Here is an 18,853-nt window from a genome sequence, read left to right as displayed (position 1 = left end):
GAAGTGAAAATATAGGTTCACACAAAAACTTGTACACCAAGGTCCATGCAGTATTATTCATAATATCCCGAAGTGGAAACAATGTAAACATCCTTTCACTGATATGTGGATAAATAATGTGGTCTAGGGAGACAATGGAATACTATTCAGAATGCAGATTGACATTGCTACAATGTAGATGAACCTTAGAAATACACTGAAAGAAGCCAGATATAGAAGGACAAATAGAGCCTGTTCTCGCACCCATATGAAATATCTAGAGTACTCTGTAGAGCACTGTTGTTTGTCAGAGGCTGAGAAGATGTGGGGAGGGTTCGACTGTCTAATGGAATTAGAAATCTTGTAGCTCAGTTGAAAGCTGTTGATTATAGTCATAAAAGACGACAGCCTTACACAATGAACATCAGAATTGCACACTTAAAATGTGTGTGTGTCGGGGGTGGGGGGCTGGTGGTGTGTAAATTGTATTTCGACAAAGGTGTTGCATTTCCCATCAATTCCCCAAACCCTGCGGGGACCCCTTCCTGCGTGGCCGGGATTTACACTGGGTCAGTCCAGCTCGGGGTCCCACTCCAGCAGCCACTGTGAAGGCTGACAGCGGGGCTGGCCCGTGACGCTGACCCAGATGCAGTGTGCGCACCACCTCTTCTCAAGAAAAATGTTAAAAAGTAGACACTGCGATCCCCAGATCTGCCAAATAAACAGAACCTTCCACCGACAGCCCTCGGGGCGAGGAAAAAAAAAAAAAAAACAGGTCACCCACGAAAGCCAAGGCTCTGGTGAGCTGGGCGAGTGGATGATCGCTCTCCAATGCATCGGGGCTGGAGGGGAGACCCATGGGCTTGGGCGCTGACGGGCGCAGGTGGGAGAAGGCGCGCGCCCAGCCTGGCGCATCCCGCGGTTGCCTAGCAGCGGGGGGGTGGCGAGCGCGCGCCCCACGGTTGCCCAGCAGTGGGCGCTGAGGCCAGCAGCATGGCATCCTCCAACTTTTCCATCCTCAGCTGGTGAGGCAGGGAGGATGCGCTGGGGACCGTGAGCGCGGCCATGCGCAAGCACCTGCGGCAGCTGTGTCTGAGCGAGTTCCCTTGTGGCACGGGCAGCTGGGTGCGGGCGCCCGGGGGCCTGCAAGAGACAGGGGACCGGGCCTGGCCGGAGGGAAAAAGTTGGGAAGGGGGACAGGGTCTGCCCCAGACTCAGGGGATGCTTGGGGGAGCCTGCCTAGAAGCCCGGTGGTCTTTTGGGGAGCATCCTGGGAACCAAGGGGTGACCAGCCAGACCTAGGAGTTGGCTGTGAGACCTGGGAGGAGGTTCAAGACTGCATTTGGGGAACCACTGTCCATTTGGGGTTGGGGGTAGGCCAACAGGCCTGGGCTCCAAGGGCATGGTGTTGGGGTCCATCTTTCCCCTCTTGATGGAAGGGGCTTGATGCACCTCCCCCAGCCCTGGGGAATGCGGCCCTGCTACCCCTTCTGGATTGGAATCCAGAGAAACCGGTTGGACCAACCCCATGCCAGCCAGCCCGGCGCCTACCAACCCCGCCCTAGCTGGGTGCTCAGAGTGATGTTAGCCTTGGGGGTCAGATGATACCTTTCAGCCTATCGACATCCTGGCCAAAACCCTCCCTCGGAATCATCTCCCCTTGTCCTTATCTCAATAAAGTCAGTTCGCTCTAAGAACCTAGCCCCGTAGCATATGTACACCAGCATCCGGGAAAGGAGGCGGACACAACTACGGCAGGTCACGTGCTCATCAGGTCGGAGCGACCCCCACGTCCCACTCTAACTTACCTGCAGGCCAAGGGTTAGGGGAGAGGACGAAAGGAGGGTGGAAAGAAAGAAGGAAGAGTCCGAGCCGGGAGGGGAAAAAAAACCCCAACACCCTGGCACTACCTCAGTCTGAGCCCATAGAGCTGGCCTGGGAAAAAACAAAGAATAGGGTCAGTATGATGGGACTGCTGCTCCTAAGAAACCAGGGGGTTGGGATCTTTAAACTATCCCCCATTTAGCAAACTTACTACCCACTATCACAGATGACTGGCAAGTTCCTGTTCAGTTACAAAATAGATAGACATGGACAATAAAAGGCATGCTTATGAACTATTCTTCTAGTATCTCCCAGCTCTGATCTCTGATTAACTTTTGAAAGGCCAAACAGGAGTAACTTTAGGATCTGACACCATCTCTGCCATCTAAGCAGTGGCATACTGCCTCTGGATGCTCCATCACTTTTGTCCCAGGAATGACTTTTCCATGCTGGTATAAATGCACCTTTGGCATTTCTCTTGGTCTGTCACTGGACTTGGACTCAGGGCCTGAGTGCTGTCCCTCAGCTCTCCAGCCTCAAAGCGACTCATGACTCTGTTCCCAGCACTTCTGCTGGCCAATTAGAGACGGAAGACTCTCACAGGGACCTTTCTCTGCCCAGGCTGGCTTCAAACCACAGATTTCAGATCAATGAGTCTTACAAGAGGCCACTTTACTCCAATTAAAAGCAACATGGTGGTCCATATAGTAGTTTTTAAGCATGCTCTTACCTGGAACTTATTAAGGGCCAATCTTGACAAACTTGTAGGAAAGGTGTTGCAAAGGTTTGTATTCATATCAATACACTTATGGCTATTTGTTCAGCCAGGCCAATACCACAGTGGTTCCACAATCAGTTCCAGCCTAACTCTGATCCAGCTGGACCTACTTAGCTCGGGTTTTCACTCTTTTCTCACATCTCACCTGAGCTTTCAACCATGCTCAATCACAAGATGGACCCGGGAGGCTTTGATGACTTAGGATCCTCTGCTCCACCTCAGATGTTTGCTGGACCGCAGGAGCCAACTCACAGTTTGCTTACATTGCCCAATACAGATTCTGCTGGACAGCTACTTCCTGGATCATATCAGTTTCCTGCTTCTCATCAAGATCTGCCAGACAAGTTGAATCTGTAGCACAGACTCCCAGAGATGGTGCCAGTGCAAGGAAAGGATCATAACCAGGCCCAAACTCTGCCTCTCAAAAGTGCCTCTGCCACTCAAAAGTAACTTACAGAGCACAGCTCTAGCTGAGGCTTTAGACCACCCATCACTTGAAATACTTTTTCCACCTCTGTGTACTCAACTAATTCAGAAGTTAAACCAGCGGTTGTTTCACCCCAGAACCTGATAAAGGATCTAGTTTGGTCTTGGCTACATTGGCTAAGATGGCAAGTACATGTAGTACATGAGCTGGGGAGTGAAAACCAATTTGTAGAATCTCAGCTAGACCCTAAGTATAAATATGGCTTCTGTTGATAGTGTACCTGAGAAAGCCCAAGAGAATGCAGATGAATCTCCAGAAACCTTTGAATCTTCTTGAATCTTCTGAGTTCCAGCTGCAGACCTATACTCAGAAACCTGGGATTCCTAAGAAGCTCCAGTCCCCTGGAGCTCCAGAAGAAACCCCAGCACAACAGCTCAATAGTGAGGAGGCTATGTCATCTGTACAAGAAGATGGACGTGTTCCATTTCCAAGCAGCAATAAAACTCAGCATTCAAAATCGCCAAATGTCACAGTTCATCATGCATATGTGCAGATTACCTTCACCACTCCCAGTCACCAACAGACCCCAGCCCAGCCTCTAGGGAGCCCTCAGGAGGGAGAACTGTCATATACCCAACAAGAGGTTTCCAATGGATGTGAACTTTCTTCAGCGCAGGTTCTGAGTCCAGTTCAGCTTCCAGTGCCTCCCCCTGAGCCAGAGACCCTAGCTCCAGTGCATTATGAGATGACAGTTCCCATACCAAATCAAGATCTGACTCAGAGTCCAGTATTGCCCACTCTCACAGCTCAACCTATTGACATGGAACTCACAATTACTCCAGAACTCTCTACTACAGCTAAACATTCTAAGGTCACAAAAAAGCGCGCCCCCCCCCCCCAGGTGACAGTTCAACCTGTGGACATCCAATTGACTGCAGGCTATTGTTGAAGATGATCTTCCTCAACAGTAGATGAGGCCCCAAGTCAGCCTACAAAGCCCCTACCGAGATGCTTTTCACAATCTGCAGAGTATCAGGAGCTGACAGTTCTAATAAGAGGTCAAAATGAAACTCAGCATTCAACGTTGCCCACTGTGACATTTCAGCAATTTGACCTGGAAGTTACAGTAACTCCAGAATCCGACATAGACTAGGAACAATCACAATCTTAATCTCTGAAGATGACAACTCCTCCAAAACACCCCGAGGTAACCCTTTTATACCCAGATAACAATCAGTCTCAGCATCCAGATCTGACTGAAGTCACAGTTCAACCTTTTGATGTGGAAATTACCCTAACTCCAGAATCCAATATGGAGGTTGGACTTGCTCCAAGCAGACAGGAGACCTTAAATGACCTTTCAACACCACCCAATGATTTCAGATCCCAAGCCCCATTATCCATCATAGGTCCAACTCCAACCTGAACTCCAGTGACACACAAGGTCATCTTTGAAGCAGTGGCCTGCTACTTTCCTCAACTTCACAACCCACCTGAGGCTGAATATTCTCCATCCTCTAAGAAGACTCCTCCTCATGTGATATTTCCCCTTCAAGTTCAGCATGGAAACTGAACTCCACAACCTACTACAAAGAGTAAAATGTGTTCTACTATGCAGATCCCAACTGAGTCTCTGAAGGAGAGCCCAAGTCAGGCTCCTCAGGAGACCTCAGGCCCTACCAGAGATTCCAACACAGCCCCTGAAAGAGACCCCAATTCAGACTCCGCCTGAGACTGCACCACATCCTCTGCTGGAGACCCCAACTCTGCATCTGCATGAGACTTCAACTCAGCCTCTGCAGGAGACCCCAAATTAATATTTGCTGGAGACTTGAACTCAGCCTCTGCAGGAGACCTCAACTCAGCATCTGCATGAGACCTCAGGTTAACATCTCCTAGAGACTCCAACTCGGCATCTGCAGAAGACACCAACTCAGCATCTGCACGAGATCCCAACCCAGACTATTCACGAGACTCCTACTCAACATCTGTAGGGGACTCCACTCAGCATTTGCAGATCCCAACTCAACATCTGCAGGAGACCCCAACTCAACATCTGCAAAAGACCCCACCTCATCATCTGCAGGAGACCCCAACTCAACATCTGCAAAAGACCCCAACTCAGCCTCTGCAGGAGACCCTAACTCAACATCTGCAAAAGACCACAATTCAGCATCTGCAGGAGACCCCAACTCAACATCTGCAAAGACCCCAACTCAGCATACGCAGGAGACTCCAACTCAGTATCTGCAAAAGACCCCAACTCAGCCTCTACAAGAGACCTCAACTCAGCATCTGCAAATTGGAGAGGGTTACATAAAAAATTCCCTCTGGTCCCTATAAAGGACTTTAAAAAAATCATAAGGACATGCAAATCATGTATGCCATTTCTGCAGGTCCTGCCTCTGCAATCTCCTGGAGTTAACACCAGAGGCCTTAAACCTAATGTTATCTGGTAAGCTGATGTAACCAACTATGCTCCCATTGGAAAATTAAAATATATATTTATGTCCATAGACACCCACTCACATGCTTGTTGGACAACTAATGAAAGCCATTTCCTACAATGTTTTGCTCCAGGGATAAAGCACTTGCCATGCACAAGGCCCCGAGTTCATTCCCCAGTCCCCCAATAAAAAGAAAAGAAAGGAAGAAAGGAAAGGAAGGAAAAGCCATGCAGTGTTCTGGACCAAGAGCAGAGACCATGTCTTTACCCTGTACTTGCCCCACTCCGGGGAGCTGGGAGCAAAGGGGGCTCAGCAAACATGTCTTGAATGAACAGATAATGTCAGCGATCATCTATCATATGCAATGAACACAGTAATTATCTTTCATAACACCAACCTTAGGAAGTTGAGAGCCAGGAATCCATGGCTCACACCTATAATCCTAGCTACTCAGGAGGCTGAAATCTGAGGATCATAATTGGAAGCCAGCCATCTTATGGAATTGGCCTGTTTCCAGCCACCCCGGGGCACCTGTGTTCTGACTTCTCTCCAGCCCAGGCCCCAAGCTGCATTTGACCTCAGCGCAGGGGCTGCACCTCCTGTCCTGCCCTTTGCAGGCTGCAAGGCTCTGCTTTACAGTTTTCTTTCTGTATCCTTTGGAAAGGGCCCTGTCACCTCTTCCAGGGGAAGGAAATATGGTCTGAGATCAGAGGTCCCCGGCCCTGTGCCTGGAGGGGCTCAGGAGCGGCTGATGGTTAAAGCCCATGGGAAGCCTCGGGCGATCTTGGGGATAAGGTGAGGACCAAGCAGGTGTTCTTCAGGCTCCGGAGAACCCACCCAGGGGAGGAGGAGACCTGGGCCGCGTTTTGCCCAAAGGGCTGCGCCATGGCCCTCAGGGAGGCGGGCGGAGGAGGGTTGGGCCTTGACTCCAACCTCCGGCTGAGGGGAAGGCGTGGCAGCCCCCAGTCGCTCAGTTGGTGCTGAGATCCAGCGAGATAAAAAGTCGGGAGGTGGGGAGGCGTGAGGAACGGTCGAGGGGGAATCCCGTTTCACCCCAGCTGTGCGGGCCTGAGCCCGGTGGGGACCCCAGGACGCTGAGCCTCAGTCGCGAGCAGGGTCCCGGGGCCCCGCCCCCGGGGTAGGAAGGGGGTTGGCCCCCGCCCCGGCTCCGGGCTTCCTCACTGGCTCCGCCTTCGAGAGGCGGGGCCCAAGTGAGTGCCAACGTGATGGCATCAGGCGCCGCAGTGTGGCTTCCAGTTGGTGTTTTGGAAGACTTGAGGGTTGCTGGTCCCGTAGCCGGGGGCTGCGGCGGCGGGGCGCGTCCGGCTCCCGCACCCCTTGCCTTCGGTGAGTTAAGACGCACAAAGGCCGCGGGCGCAGAGGCCAGAAGGCAAGAGGCAGGAGCTAAGCCGCTAAGGTAACCGGCGAGCTCCGGCCGCCGCTCCAGAACACCGGTCACCGGAGCCCCGCACCGCTGGCCTCCTGGCCCCTGGCCTGGCACGTGCACCTCGAGACTCTGTCTAGGCCGCAGTCTCCCTAGGACCCCGCCTGGCGGGACACCTGTTCCCCCCCTCCCCGCCCCCGCCTCCCGTAAGCTAACGCATGTTATGCAAACCAATTCCCGAGTTTGTTCACCGAGGGCGGATCAGACGCGAGCTTCCGGCGGCACTTTCTACAGGTGTCTTCCAGCGGAGCCGAATGTCGGGGGGGGGGGGGGGGGCGGTGGGGGGGCGGGGAACAGGGCTCAGCCCTCCCCTCCCTTCCGGGAAGCCCTGGGGTCTCGGCCCTCACACACCTCCTCCTCGCGCCAAGGGGCGGGCGCCTCCAAGGCGCGGGTGGGGCTAGGCTAGGTGGGTTCCCAAGGCGCCTCACCTGGAAGCCCGGGCCGGACCCCGCCTGAGGCCGCGGCGTCTCTCAGCGTCCGCTGCCGGCTCCTGCCTTTCCTTCTTTATCTGCATTTTTTTGTAGATGATTCCTGTCACACCCTGGGACTTGAGTTTTTGCTCAAGGGTTATGCTGTACCACTTGAGCCATACTTCCTGGTTTTTGGTGGTTCATTGGAGAGAAGAATTTCACACTTTCCTGCCCAGACTCCCTTTGAGTCATGAAACTCAAATCTCAGCCTCTTGAGTATCTAGGATTATAGGTGTGTGTGAGCCACCAGCACCTGGTCCACACTGATTTTTTTTTTTTTTTACTTTTAACTGTGGGGACAGGAGCTGGGGAAGTTTCACATCTCACTAACTTTGTTTTCTTCTGTTATTAAAAGGCCTTCTTTGCTAGATCCAACATAACAGGGCCCAAAAGTTGCTTGGAACTTGGCCTTAGCCTTCCAGATCTTTGCTTCCCCCCTCCCCCAGAGAACCCAGGAAATAACACAGTACTCCTGGCTAGGGACTGTCCTAGTGGTAACACTCAAAATCTGAGTTCCAGGAATCCCCTGGGGAAGCCGCAGGGCTTCCTTTAGGTAGGGAAGGCCCGGTGGGGATGTCCTGTAGGCCACAGGGAATGGTGGCTTCTGCTTCCCGTATGCCAGGGTGACTCTTGCAAGCCTCCCTGATCAGGCTAGCCAGGTGGTAGGGCCTAGGATCACTGTGGTGTACCAGATACCTGCCCTCCCAAGAATCTCACAGTCTGAGGGACATGAAACATGGGCCTTGAAGTGCCCCACACCTGTCCTCAGAGGAGGGGCAGGTCTGGGGGAGACCTCCGACTATGCAGAACTGCAATGTGGGGAAGGCCTGGGGGGCGGGGGCTGGTAGGACTGGGGCTGGGGCTGGGAATGACTCTGCTGCTGTTTTCCTAATGTAGACTCCATGTTTGCTCTACTGCCACCTGGTCTGCTAGAGCCTCAGCCTCCTTTCCTTTCTTCCAGATAAGCCTGGTGGATAAAGACCTTCTAAAGTTTCTAAAGTTTGAGGAGCTAGTATTGAGTGTCATGAAATCACTGAAGTCGATGTCTCAAATCTGCCCCTGACACTCAAGGTACAGAGCTTCAGTTCCAATAGGACCTCAAGCAAGGGACCCAGAAAGCCTGCTCCTAGAGTGGTTTGGCCAGGGTGGCCATGTGCTAAAGAAGGCCTAGCCATAGGCCATGTTCCCCCAAAAGTTGAAAGGATTTGGCTTAAATGCTAAAGTCCATAGCAAGCATGAGGCCCTGAGTTCAAACCCCAGTTACACACACACACAGAGTTAAACATAAATGTATGCTGAAGCCAGGTGCTGGTGGCTCATGTCTATAATCCTAGCTACTCAGGAGACTGAGATCTGAGCATCCCAGTTTGAAGTCAGCTGGGGTAGGAAAGTCTATGAGAACTCTAATCTCCAATAAACTATTCAGAAAAAGCCAGAAGTTCACTGCGGCTCAAGGGTTAGAGTGCGAGCTAGCCTTGAGCAAAGAAGCTTAAGGACAGCGCCCAGATCTTGAGTTCAAGCCTCAGGATCAGCAAAGAATAAAAAAAAGTTGAAAAAGATATGTCAGGACTTATCATGAGTCTTCAGCTCACCCTATCCAAAAGACCCAGACTTTGAGTTAAACCCTGAGAATGGCTAACCCTCTGGCAGAAAACTGGTGAGACTCTTATCTTCTATTAAGTAGCAAAAAGCCAGAAGTGGAGCTATGGTTCGAATGGTAGGGTGCTAGGCTTCAGCACAAAAGCTCAGGGACAGCCCCCAGACCCTGAGTTCAAGCCTCAGAAATGATCAATGAATGAATCAATGAATGAATGAATAAATAAATAAATAAAGAGTGCATGCAGCAGACAGCCCCTTTCTGAGTTTCCCAGGGCAGAGCAGGAGGCGGAGGCTGGCGAGCCCGGGCCTTGCCAGCACAGCCCCCTCTGTGGCCTCCAGGTGCTGGAGCTCTATGGCAACTCCATCAGCAGCATGGCGTGCCTGTGCATGCAGCCCCCGCCCAGACTGCAGCACCTGGGGCCTCGGCCACAACAAGCTCCTGGGCCCCATGGAAAGTCTCTTCGTCTAAACACTGGTATGTGGGGGGAAGACGGAGGGGAGGGAAGGATTAGCCATGGATGACTCTCCCCTGGAGGCCCTGGCTCCCTAGATTGGTTCTCAGTCAATCAGAAACCCTGCTGGAGTCGGGTGAGGGCCAGCTGGGCACAGGGCAGAGCTGGGCAGCAGAGCAGGCTTCTCCACGGGCTCCATTGACATTGCAGCCAGTTGCTCTTTGTTGGGGTGTGTTCTATGCTGCGCCTGAGCTCCAGCACCACCTCTTCCCTCCACCCACTTGATGCAGGAGTTGTTCCGTGCCCGTCTGGTGACAATCAGAATGTCCCCAGAGGGTTCCTGAGGCCCCCAGGGAGTGTCCTCTCCTGTGGTCCGGCCAGCTCTTCTTCACTCTAGCCCAGGAAGTGAGCCATGGGCTGTGCAGCTGTGTGTGGCCATGACCAAGAGGACAATGACGAGCACCCTACAGCCTGGCACCCCCAGGCCCCAAAGCCACTTGCGCCCCTCCACCCTGAGGAGGCACGGCAGGAAACTGGGCTTTTCACTGAGAGGAACATCTCTGTGTGAATGGAGTCAGGCAGTGCAAGCTCAGGCCACAAGCCTCTTATCATCCAGGCTTTGGAGCACTGGCCCCGGCTCACTGTGGCATGGTCTCCCTTTCAGGCCCAACCTCATCTCCCTGAACCTGGGCTTCAACAACCTGACAGACCTGCAAAGCATGGTGGCCAGCCTCTCCACCCTCCGGAACCTGCGGCTGCTGGTACTACAGGGAAACCCTTTGGCCCTGGTGCCCTACTACTGCGGCCTCACCATGGACAGCCTGGCCCGCCTCTGTGTGCTGGAGGACATCAATGTGTCCCCAAAATGAGAAGCACCAGTTCCAGGGGCTCAGCCGCAGTGCTGGTGGGTCCAGCAGTGGTGGGTGGAGGGCAAGTGTGCCACCCACAGCCCGACCTCCAGTGCAGCTGCCCGGCACCCCAGACTCCCAACCTGATCTTGACATTGGTCTGGTGTAGCAAGCCAGGTCTGGGACAGGTTTTTCTCCAGATGACCTCTGGTCCCACCTAGTTGTTTCAGTCATGTCCAGGGTAGCCTGAGATCACCCCCTTGTGGCCCATGAGCCAGGTGTGGCAGGGCCTTTGGCCCCCAGGAGCCATCAAGAGCCTACCACAAGTGTGGTCTGTGACCTTGGGTGACAGATCAGGACAGGGCATTCTGACTTTTCCCGTTGAACTTGATCCAGTGGGGAATGGCCCCTCCCCTGCCCCTACTCCCCAGCTGTCTGTCTGTCTGTCCTGGTCCCTCACTCCTGCCATCTGTCCCCTGGCAGATCTCTTGGCATGTGAAGCACAGTTTGTGGTGATCATGGGGAGTGTCAGGGGTGTGGTGGACTCCTCCATCTTAGACCCTGAGCCAGGCCCTGAGGGCCCATTCATCACCTACAACTACTATGTGACTTAGGACTTTGTGGAGGACAAGGAGGGCGAGGAGAAAGTATATGACAGGGTGCTGGCCCAGGTGCAGCCCGGCTGGCCCAGGTGCGGCCTGGCTGCCCCAGGAGCGGGCTGGGCCTGGGCTGTTTGTGGTCAAGCCAGGATGGTGTCCCTGCATCACAGTGGACAGGGGGCTTGGCACCCAGGCACCATTCTACCATGACACCCCCACCTCTCTGCACCCCGTGGTCTAAGACCCAGGGACACTGGGGGATGGGGACAAATAGCCAGCGCCTTCCCAATCACATGGAAGCTGGCCTTGTGTGTACCAGTAACCTGGACTCTTAGGAGAAATGAGGCTTGACTTCGTTTCACTCTCCACTGTGCACTAGGGGGAGCATGCTTGCTTAGTGTCAGCCAGGGGTCCATCCCGCCACAAAAGTAAAAGGCAAAAGGCATCTGTGGAGGGGGCTAGGGGCCCGGGGATGGCCTGGCCTGCAGCACATGGTCTTTCCTGACAAATCGTCAAGCCCTCCCTCAGCCCAGAGCCGCAGGAAGAAGAGAGCCCAGAGCAGTCCTCCGAAGAGGCTAGCAAGGAGGAGGAGATCCCCAGAAAGCCCATCAGGGAGGTAGACAAGAAGGCCAGCAAGGAGGTCTCCAAGGTGGTCAACAGGAGGTCTCCAAAGTAGTCAGCAGGGAGGTCTCCAAGGGGGTCAGCAGGGAGGTCTCCAAGGTGGTCAGCAGGGAGGTCTCCATGGTGGTCAGCAGGGAGGTACTCGTGACAAGCACCCAGCCGGTGGATTCAATCCCTGATGAGGCGGCTGATGAATCCTTGGAGTCTGGGGCTATCGAGATGGTCCCATCCGAATCTTCTGGCCTCACAGTCCACTCAGCCCCGCTGCCACAGTCCATAGGAATCTGCAGAAGAGCTGGAGAAGCTCCAGCCACGGATCGACCCCGGCTCTGCCCCTCCCCAGGGTAGGCATGACCCCTGGCACCATCGTCCTTCTCTCTCTGCCTCCAGAGATTACCGGACTGAGCCACCACACCTGCCCTCTGATTTACCATCTGTTTGCTCCTCTCTTTTCTGGGCCTGGGCGCTGTCCTGAGCTCTTCAGCCCAAGGATAGTGCTCTACCACTTGAGCCACAGTGCCACTTCTGGTTCTAGTGGTTAATTGGAGATGAGTCTCAGGGCTGGCTTTGAATCTGTCTTTTCTTTTTTTTTTTTCTTTTTTCTTTTTTTTGGACAGTCCTGGGATTGGACTCAGGGCCTGAGCACTGTCCCTGGCTTCTTTTAGCTCAAGGCTAGCACTCTGCCACTTGAGCCACACCTGGCTGTTTTCTATATATGTGTGGCTGTTATCTATATATGTGGTGCTGAGGAACCCAGGGCTTCATGTATATGAGGGGAGCACTTTTGTCTCTAGACCATTTTCCCAGACCCTAGGTATTGTCTTCCTTTCTCTCTCTCTTACTTGCTTTCTTTTTTTTTTTTTTTTTTTTTTTTTTGGCCAATCCTGGGCCTTGGACTCAGGGCCTGAGCACTGTCCCTGGCTTCTTTTTTCTCAAAGCTAGCATTCTGCAACTTGAGCCACAGCGCCACTTCTGGCCGTTTTCTGTATATGTGGTGCTGGGGAATCGAACCCAGGGCTTCATGTATACGAGGCAAGCTCTCTTGCCACTAGGCCATATCCCAGCCCTTAGGTATTTCTTATGCAATGCCTTTTTACACTAATTAGGAGAAGGATGAATACATGCTTTTTGTCTTTGTTGATGTCATTACCTTTACAAATGCTTTTCTTTTTCTGTACTGTAGCTTGAACTCGAGACCTGGGCACCAATCCCTTAACTTTCTCACTGAAAGCTCATGCTCTACGACTCCAGGCTGTTTGTACCTATAAACCAGGGTTCTACACTACACAGCCCTTCGCTGTCCTTTGCCCAGAGTTTGGCCTTAAAGTTCTCACTGCTGTGAGAACTTTCTTCAGTGACTTCCAGAGAGCACTTCAAAATCCTCTCCAGGTTTCCCGATGATTCATCACAAGGATTTGCCTGCCTGGTCTGGCTTTAAGCCAAGATTATAGCACAAGCTACTTATTTAATTATTCCTGCTACACTGCTTAAAACAAAACCAAAGACCCTTGGATGCATTTCTGGCTGGTTTCCATCGGTTGTGCAAAGCTGCACCCTGTCCCGCCCTGCCCTTGGCTTCGCCTTCTCTTCTTCCCATACCCTGTCAGCCATGTCCAGCTCTGCCAGCCAACCTGGTGACAGTGCCCTGCTGGCCTCTACCCTCCCAAGGACGGTCCTGTTCAGCACGGTTCCCTAGCCCTGGGCAGACATCATCCCCTGTGGGTATGAGATGGCAGCACATGCTCAGGGACCTGGTCCACGCCAAGGCCTTCCTGCTGGCGGGGACCACGGTGACCATCGTGGAGGAGAAGGTGGGTGCAGACACTGCCCCAGCCTCCCCACCATTGCCCTCCGCCATGGAAGCAGCCTTGTGGCATGCCTTCCTGCAAAGGGAGAGGCACCCCTGGCCAGGGCCTGGGGGGCTACCCTGCCACCCCTCCTCACCTGGCTGTGTGCTCTGCCTAGATTCTCTCCTGGCCCCTGGTGTCACCTGGGGACAGCCCCGTGCCTGCCAAGAAGGGTTAAGGGAAGGATGGCAAGAAAAAGGACAAAGACAAGAAAGGGAAAGCGGAGGAGGCCTCCAAGGTACTGGCATGGTGGCCCGGGGCCCTGTCCATGCAGGGGACAGGAGCCTGCTGTCAGTCCCTGGCCCGGCCCAGCCCTCCTTCCTGGCCTTTCCACAGGAGAAGGCCCCCAAGAAGAAGAAGGAGCAGCCCAAGGAGCTGCGGCAGGATCCGCCCATCCTGAAGGTGCTGGGCCATGGCATGCTGGTGCTGGAGCCCCTGCTCATGGGCGAGCCGCTGGTGTCCACCGTGTGCAACTTCGGTGAGGTCCGCAGCCTGGAGATTGACAGGCTGATATTTGCCAGGGTACAGCAGGCCGGTCATGTTGCCTGCCTCTGCCACAGTGCATGCTGGGCCACACAGGGCCTTGGGTTGGGTGGGAAGGGGAGGGCGGGCCTTTGGGATGCACCCCCCTCCCCTCTCTCCATCACTGGTCCCCTCACCATCCCCGCCCCCTGCAAGTTAGCACCTCACCTGTAGTTCTCTCTTTCAGGATTCAAAGAAGACCAAGAAACCTAAAGCTGCTAATAAAGTACCAGGCTTCACTGTGGGCCCCAAGGAGGCCCTGCTGAGCTCAGCAAACAGAGCACTGAGACCTTCAGAATCGCCTCGGCACTGCTGTACCTTGACAGTGTTGCCATACAAACACAAATCTTTATGATTGCTTCTTCTGCTGCTGCTTTTTTTGTCAGTCATGGGACCTGAACTCTGGGCCTGGGCGCTGTCCCTCAGTTCTTCAGTCAAGGCTAGAGCTCTACCACTTTGAGCCACAGTACCACTTCAGGTTTCTGGTGGCTTATCGAAGATAAGAGTCTCATGGACTCTCCCGCCCAGGCTGGCTTTGAATCGTGATCCTCCTGAGTAGCTAGAATTACAGGTGTGAGCCACCAGCGCCTGGCATGATTGATTGCTTCTTTTTAAGAGAAAGTGATAGGAAAGGAAGTAGAGGGAAAGTGGGCCATCTGGAGAGTGAGAATGCCCTGGGTGATGGCTTAGTTCACTGATCTTAGTTCACTGATGTCCACTGGGTTGTGGGCGGGAGGAGGCTGAGGGGTGTAGCTTTATTGTTTAAAGCAAACAGAATTCCAACATCTACCATAGTCAGCACATTCAGTCCACCAATAAACACTGAGTGAATGAATCAGCTCATAGCTAGGGTTAGAGCCATGAAAGCCACTGCTGGCAGTGCGCACCTGTGATCCTAGCTGCTCAAGACCTGAGGATCTCTGTTCCAAGCCAGCCTGGCCCAACTTCACTCAGTTTCTTTTTTCTTTTTCTTTTTTTTGGCCAGTCCTGGGACTTGGACTCAGGGCCTGAGCACTGTCCCTGGCTTCTTTTTGCTCAAGGCTAGCACTCTGCCACTTGAGCCACAGTGCCACTTCTGGCCATTTTCTGTATATGTGGTGCTGGGGAATCAAACCCAGGGCTTCATATATATGAGGCAAGCACTCTTGCCACTAGGCCATATACCCAGACCAGTTCACTCAGTTTCTTGATCCCAATCTTTATCGCTATGCCTGTCTCATTAGAAATGTTTTCCAGTACTGGAAAATCATTAAGTTCTTGGTGGTAGTCACAATGTTCTAAAGTTCTAATTTTGACCTGAAAACTGAAGTGTTACAAATTTGGGGACTACTGCCTTCAGCTTGCATTATATTGATCAAGTGACAGTTCTGGACTCATTGAGGAGACCAAGAGTCTTTCCCCAACAGAGAGTGTGGAATGACTGCAGTGTTGGCCAGCACAGCAGCAGCATCATGGAGGATGGTGATGGAGGTAGGGCCAGGAGGAGGGAGAAGAGAGATGGGAGGAAGAAGCCCTTATCTCCAAATAAGTACTAAAATCATGAAACAGAACTATGCCTGAACTGGTAGGATTATAGTCCTGAGCATAAGAACACAGTGACAACATTCAGGTGCAGATTTTAAGCTACCAGACTAGAAAAATATAAAGAAAATAAAAAAAGATGATAATTGGTACAGTTTCAAATTTATTCGTTCACTGAGACTTATTTTTATATCCCAAATTAATACATCTAGTAGAATGGTACATATGCTATTTTACAAAATGTATTTTCTCAAACTATATAAAATTCCATATGGTTTTCTGAAATACCTATTTGATTTTGTTTGAGTGCAGTCTAATTCAGCTCTTTCTTGGTTTTCATTCTCCAGTTAATCTGCCTGTTGACAAAATACAATATTGATATCCTGAGCTATTAACTATGTATTCTGTATCTCCCTTTCAGTTGATGAAGATTTGTTGTTGTTTGTGTGTGTATCTGTGAGTGTGAAATATATCTATAAATAAATAATTGCTGTATAATGTCCCATTTTTTGTGTTTTTACTGCCTTCAATCTAAATTGTCCTGAATTGCCTCATTGATTTATGTCTTTGCCTGATTTGTTATATTCTCTCAATTCTTTTTCTGTCAACTTGTTTTGGCAGAAGGGTATAACTTTCTAGTAACAAATACGTAGTTGGGTGTAATTTCTTCCATTCAGTCTCCTATGTCCTTTAAATAGAGAATTTAACCATTTACATTCAACGTAATTACTGATAGTTAATTTCTTAATATACCATTTACAAGGCATTGTTTAATCTTTTGGTACTTTCTTTCTACCTCTCCTACTTGAGGCTTCATTTGGTTAAGTAAGATCTTGTTGCTTATTTGAGATTTTGCTGTTATTTTGTCCATTTCTCAAGCAGGAAACTGACACAAAATATATAACATCATGTCAGAAAGAAGAATGCACATAATTGTGTTTGTGTGTGTGTGTGTGTGTGTGTGTGTGTGTGTGTACTGCCATACAAACAAACATCAGAGTACTCAGTAAAAACAGAAATTTTAAATAGCCCACTTATCTCTATCTGACCTATTTCTTAGTGTCTTAATATTGTTAATATTCTGTCTTTATACATTTGTGCTAATAAATTTGTACCTTCTAGGGGATAGTCTTACCAATTTTATATGTTGAAATTAAAGCAAAAGACTGTTTCTACCTGTAGATATTTTGGTAAGCTTGTAGGATACCGGATCACCATACACCAAAAGTAAAAATATCGAGGAAGAAAACTGAAAAATATTTTCATAAACAGCATTTCAGAGTTTTCTAAACCTAAGAAAAAAACCTACATGTGGGAGATGGAGACCACACTATGAAAATATAAAACATTAAAGAAAGATAGTGAAGACACTACAGGATGGAAAGCTTTTCATTGTTTGAGTGTCAAAAGAATCACCACTGTAAAAATGTCTATACCAGTAAAAACAAACTGGAGCTTCAATTCCCATCCAAATTTAAGACATTATTCCCATAAATGAAAAAAATATCAGTCTGAAAATTCATGTGGAAACAATCTCAAATTGTGAAAGATTTCTGAGACATCACAATACCTGGATGCTTCATAAGATTACTTAAAATTGTATTGCCAAGCTTTAGTGAGAAACACTGCCCTGTACTAGCACAAAACTCATCACAGGACCCAGTGGACTAGACCTGAGAACACAGACATATATGTGTAGAGCCACAATCCTTTGATTTTGACCAAACACTCAAAAACATCTTGGAAATGGCACAGCCTCAGCAACAAATATCACTGGGAAAAAGGATGTCCACACAGAGGAGACTAAAACTAAGTCCTGTACAAAACTCAGTTAAAATGGTTCAGAGAGGCCAGGAGTTTGGCCTAGTGGTAGAGTGCTTGCCTCATGAAGCACTCATTTCGATTCCTCAGTACCACATACATAGAAAAATCCAGAAGTGGCATTGTGGCTCCAGTGCTACAATGCTTAGTCTTAAGGGGGAAAAAAATGGTTCAGAGATACTCATGCAAGACTGGAAACTTTAAAACCATTACAGGAAGACACAGGTAAAACACTCAAGATACAGGCATGGGCAAGCATTTTCCATATAAGTGTCTAATATCCCAAAAATAAGAGCAAGAATTGACAAGTGGGGTTGCATTAATGCAAAAAGTTGCACACCAAACAAGAATTACCAGAGTGAAGAGACAAACTCACAGAGTGAGAGAAAAATATTTGTAAATTCTTGGTTATAAAGAGGACAAATATCCAGAAAAAAATAATGAATTCAGAAAAACAACTAAAGAATGGAGGGAAATGCCTGTTGTTTTTAAAGAATAGCTTTGTTGACAATTTCATCAACATTCTAAAGAAAACTTCATTAATTGTAAATGAAAGATGTTTATATACTGTTCTCATGGAGAAAAATCCCATAATTAAAGAAAGTAATTGGTGGCCACAACAGGAGTCTATACTTAAAAGTTGCAGTAGTTTGAGTTTCAAAACCTATGATATCCCTCCCAGTCACCTAAAAATAGGGTATAATATCAGAAATAGCCTCCATTTGTGTAGGTTCATCTGTGCACTTAAAGCTACTGAAGTTAAAAAGACATTATGCTGTATTTTCATAATTGCATATTTCATAACATTAATATGTATTGCTTTATATGACTACTGCAGTCAACATCCAAGCAATCATTTTAGACAAAGAAATGGTCCAATTGTATACCACTTCAAAAGCAGTAAACACTTAACAACATGATGCAAATCTGTTATATAATTACTCAAATTCTATCTGAAAGTACAATTGAACACATACTATACACTTGACAATTGATACTTTTGTCTGAGAAGGAAAAGCCTGCATGACTTAAATATGAAAATGTGGAAATAACACTTACTAACATAATCACTTTGTTGATTGGATGAAAAATATAGTACAGGCCAGGTTCTAATGCCTCACATCTATAATACCACCTACTAAGGAGGCTGATAACTAAGGATAACAGATTGAATGCTGCCCAGGCAAGAAAGTCCATGGGATATTATCTCTAAATATGAAATGAAAAAAAGCAGTAAGTGGTGCTAAAACTGTCTCACATGTTATAACACCAGTGTTGAGCATAAAAGCACATAGACCATCTTCTGGCCCAGAGTTGAAGCTGCATAACTCATGCATGTATTTTTATGTGTTTCTATGTGTTTCTGTATGTATGTCTGAGTATGTCTGTGTGTATATGTATGTATGTGTATATATATATGTAATATATATGACAGAATGCATTCAAAATGGTGACAAAATAGCACCAGTCATTTTGCTTCATTAGAAAAGTAAAATGTATTCTTCTACATAGTATTTGTTTCCTTCCATTGACATTTGCCTATCCCCAAGAGTGCTATAGAAACAAGTGAGTCACATCAACACTGTTTAGAAAAACAAACAAAAATTTAAAGAAGGGGACCAGTTCTTTTGAGATTTTTATAGATTAACATCAA

The 18,853-nt window shown here is 49.5% G+C and overlaps 1 long non-coding RNA gene and 1 pseudogene across 1 annotated transcript; one reads left to right on the top strand and one right to left on the bottom strand.

The window, feature by feature from the left end:
- Nucleotides 1–3,070: 3,070 nt before the first annotated feature.
- Nucleotides 3,071–4,464, bottom strand: LOC125344630. Its single transcript, XR_007209612.1, has 3 exons — nt 4,275–4,464; nt 3,437–3,441; nt 3,071–3,083 (listed from the first exon to the last, which is right to left on the bottom strand). It is a non-coding gene; the product is annotated as an uncharacterized LOC125344630 (long non-coding RNA).
- A 3,872-nt stretch (nt 4,465–8,336) lies between these two features.
- Nucleotides 8,337–14,212, top strand: LOC125344633 (annotated as a pseudogene).
- The last annotated feature ends 4,641 nt before the right edge of the window (nt 14,213–18,853 follow it).

The sequence above is a fragment of the Perognathus longimembris genome, unplaced genomic scaffold, assembly GCF_023159225.1.
Source record: "Perognathus longimembris pacificus isolate PPM17 unplaced genomic scaffold, ASM2315922v1 HiC_scaffold_174, whole genome shotgun sequence".
In the NCBI taxonomy this organism is placed as follows: domain Eukaryota; kingdom Metazoa; phylum Chordata; class Mammalia; order Rodentia; family Heteromyidae; genus Perognathus; species Perognathus longimembris.
This window is presented reverse-complemented; position numbering and strand designations above follow the sequence as displayed.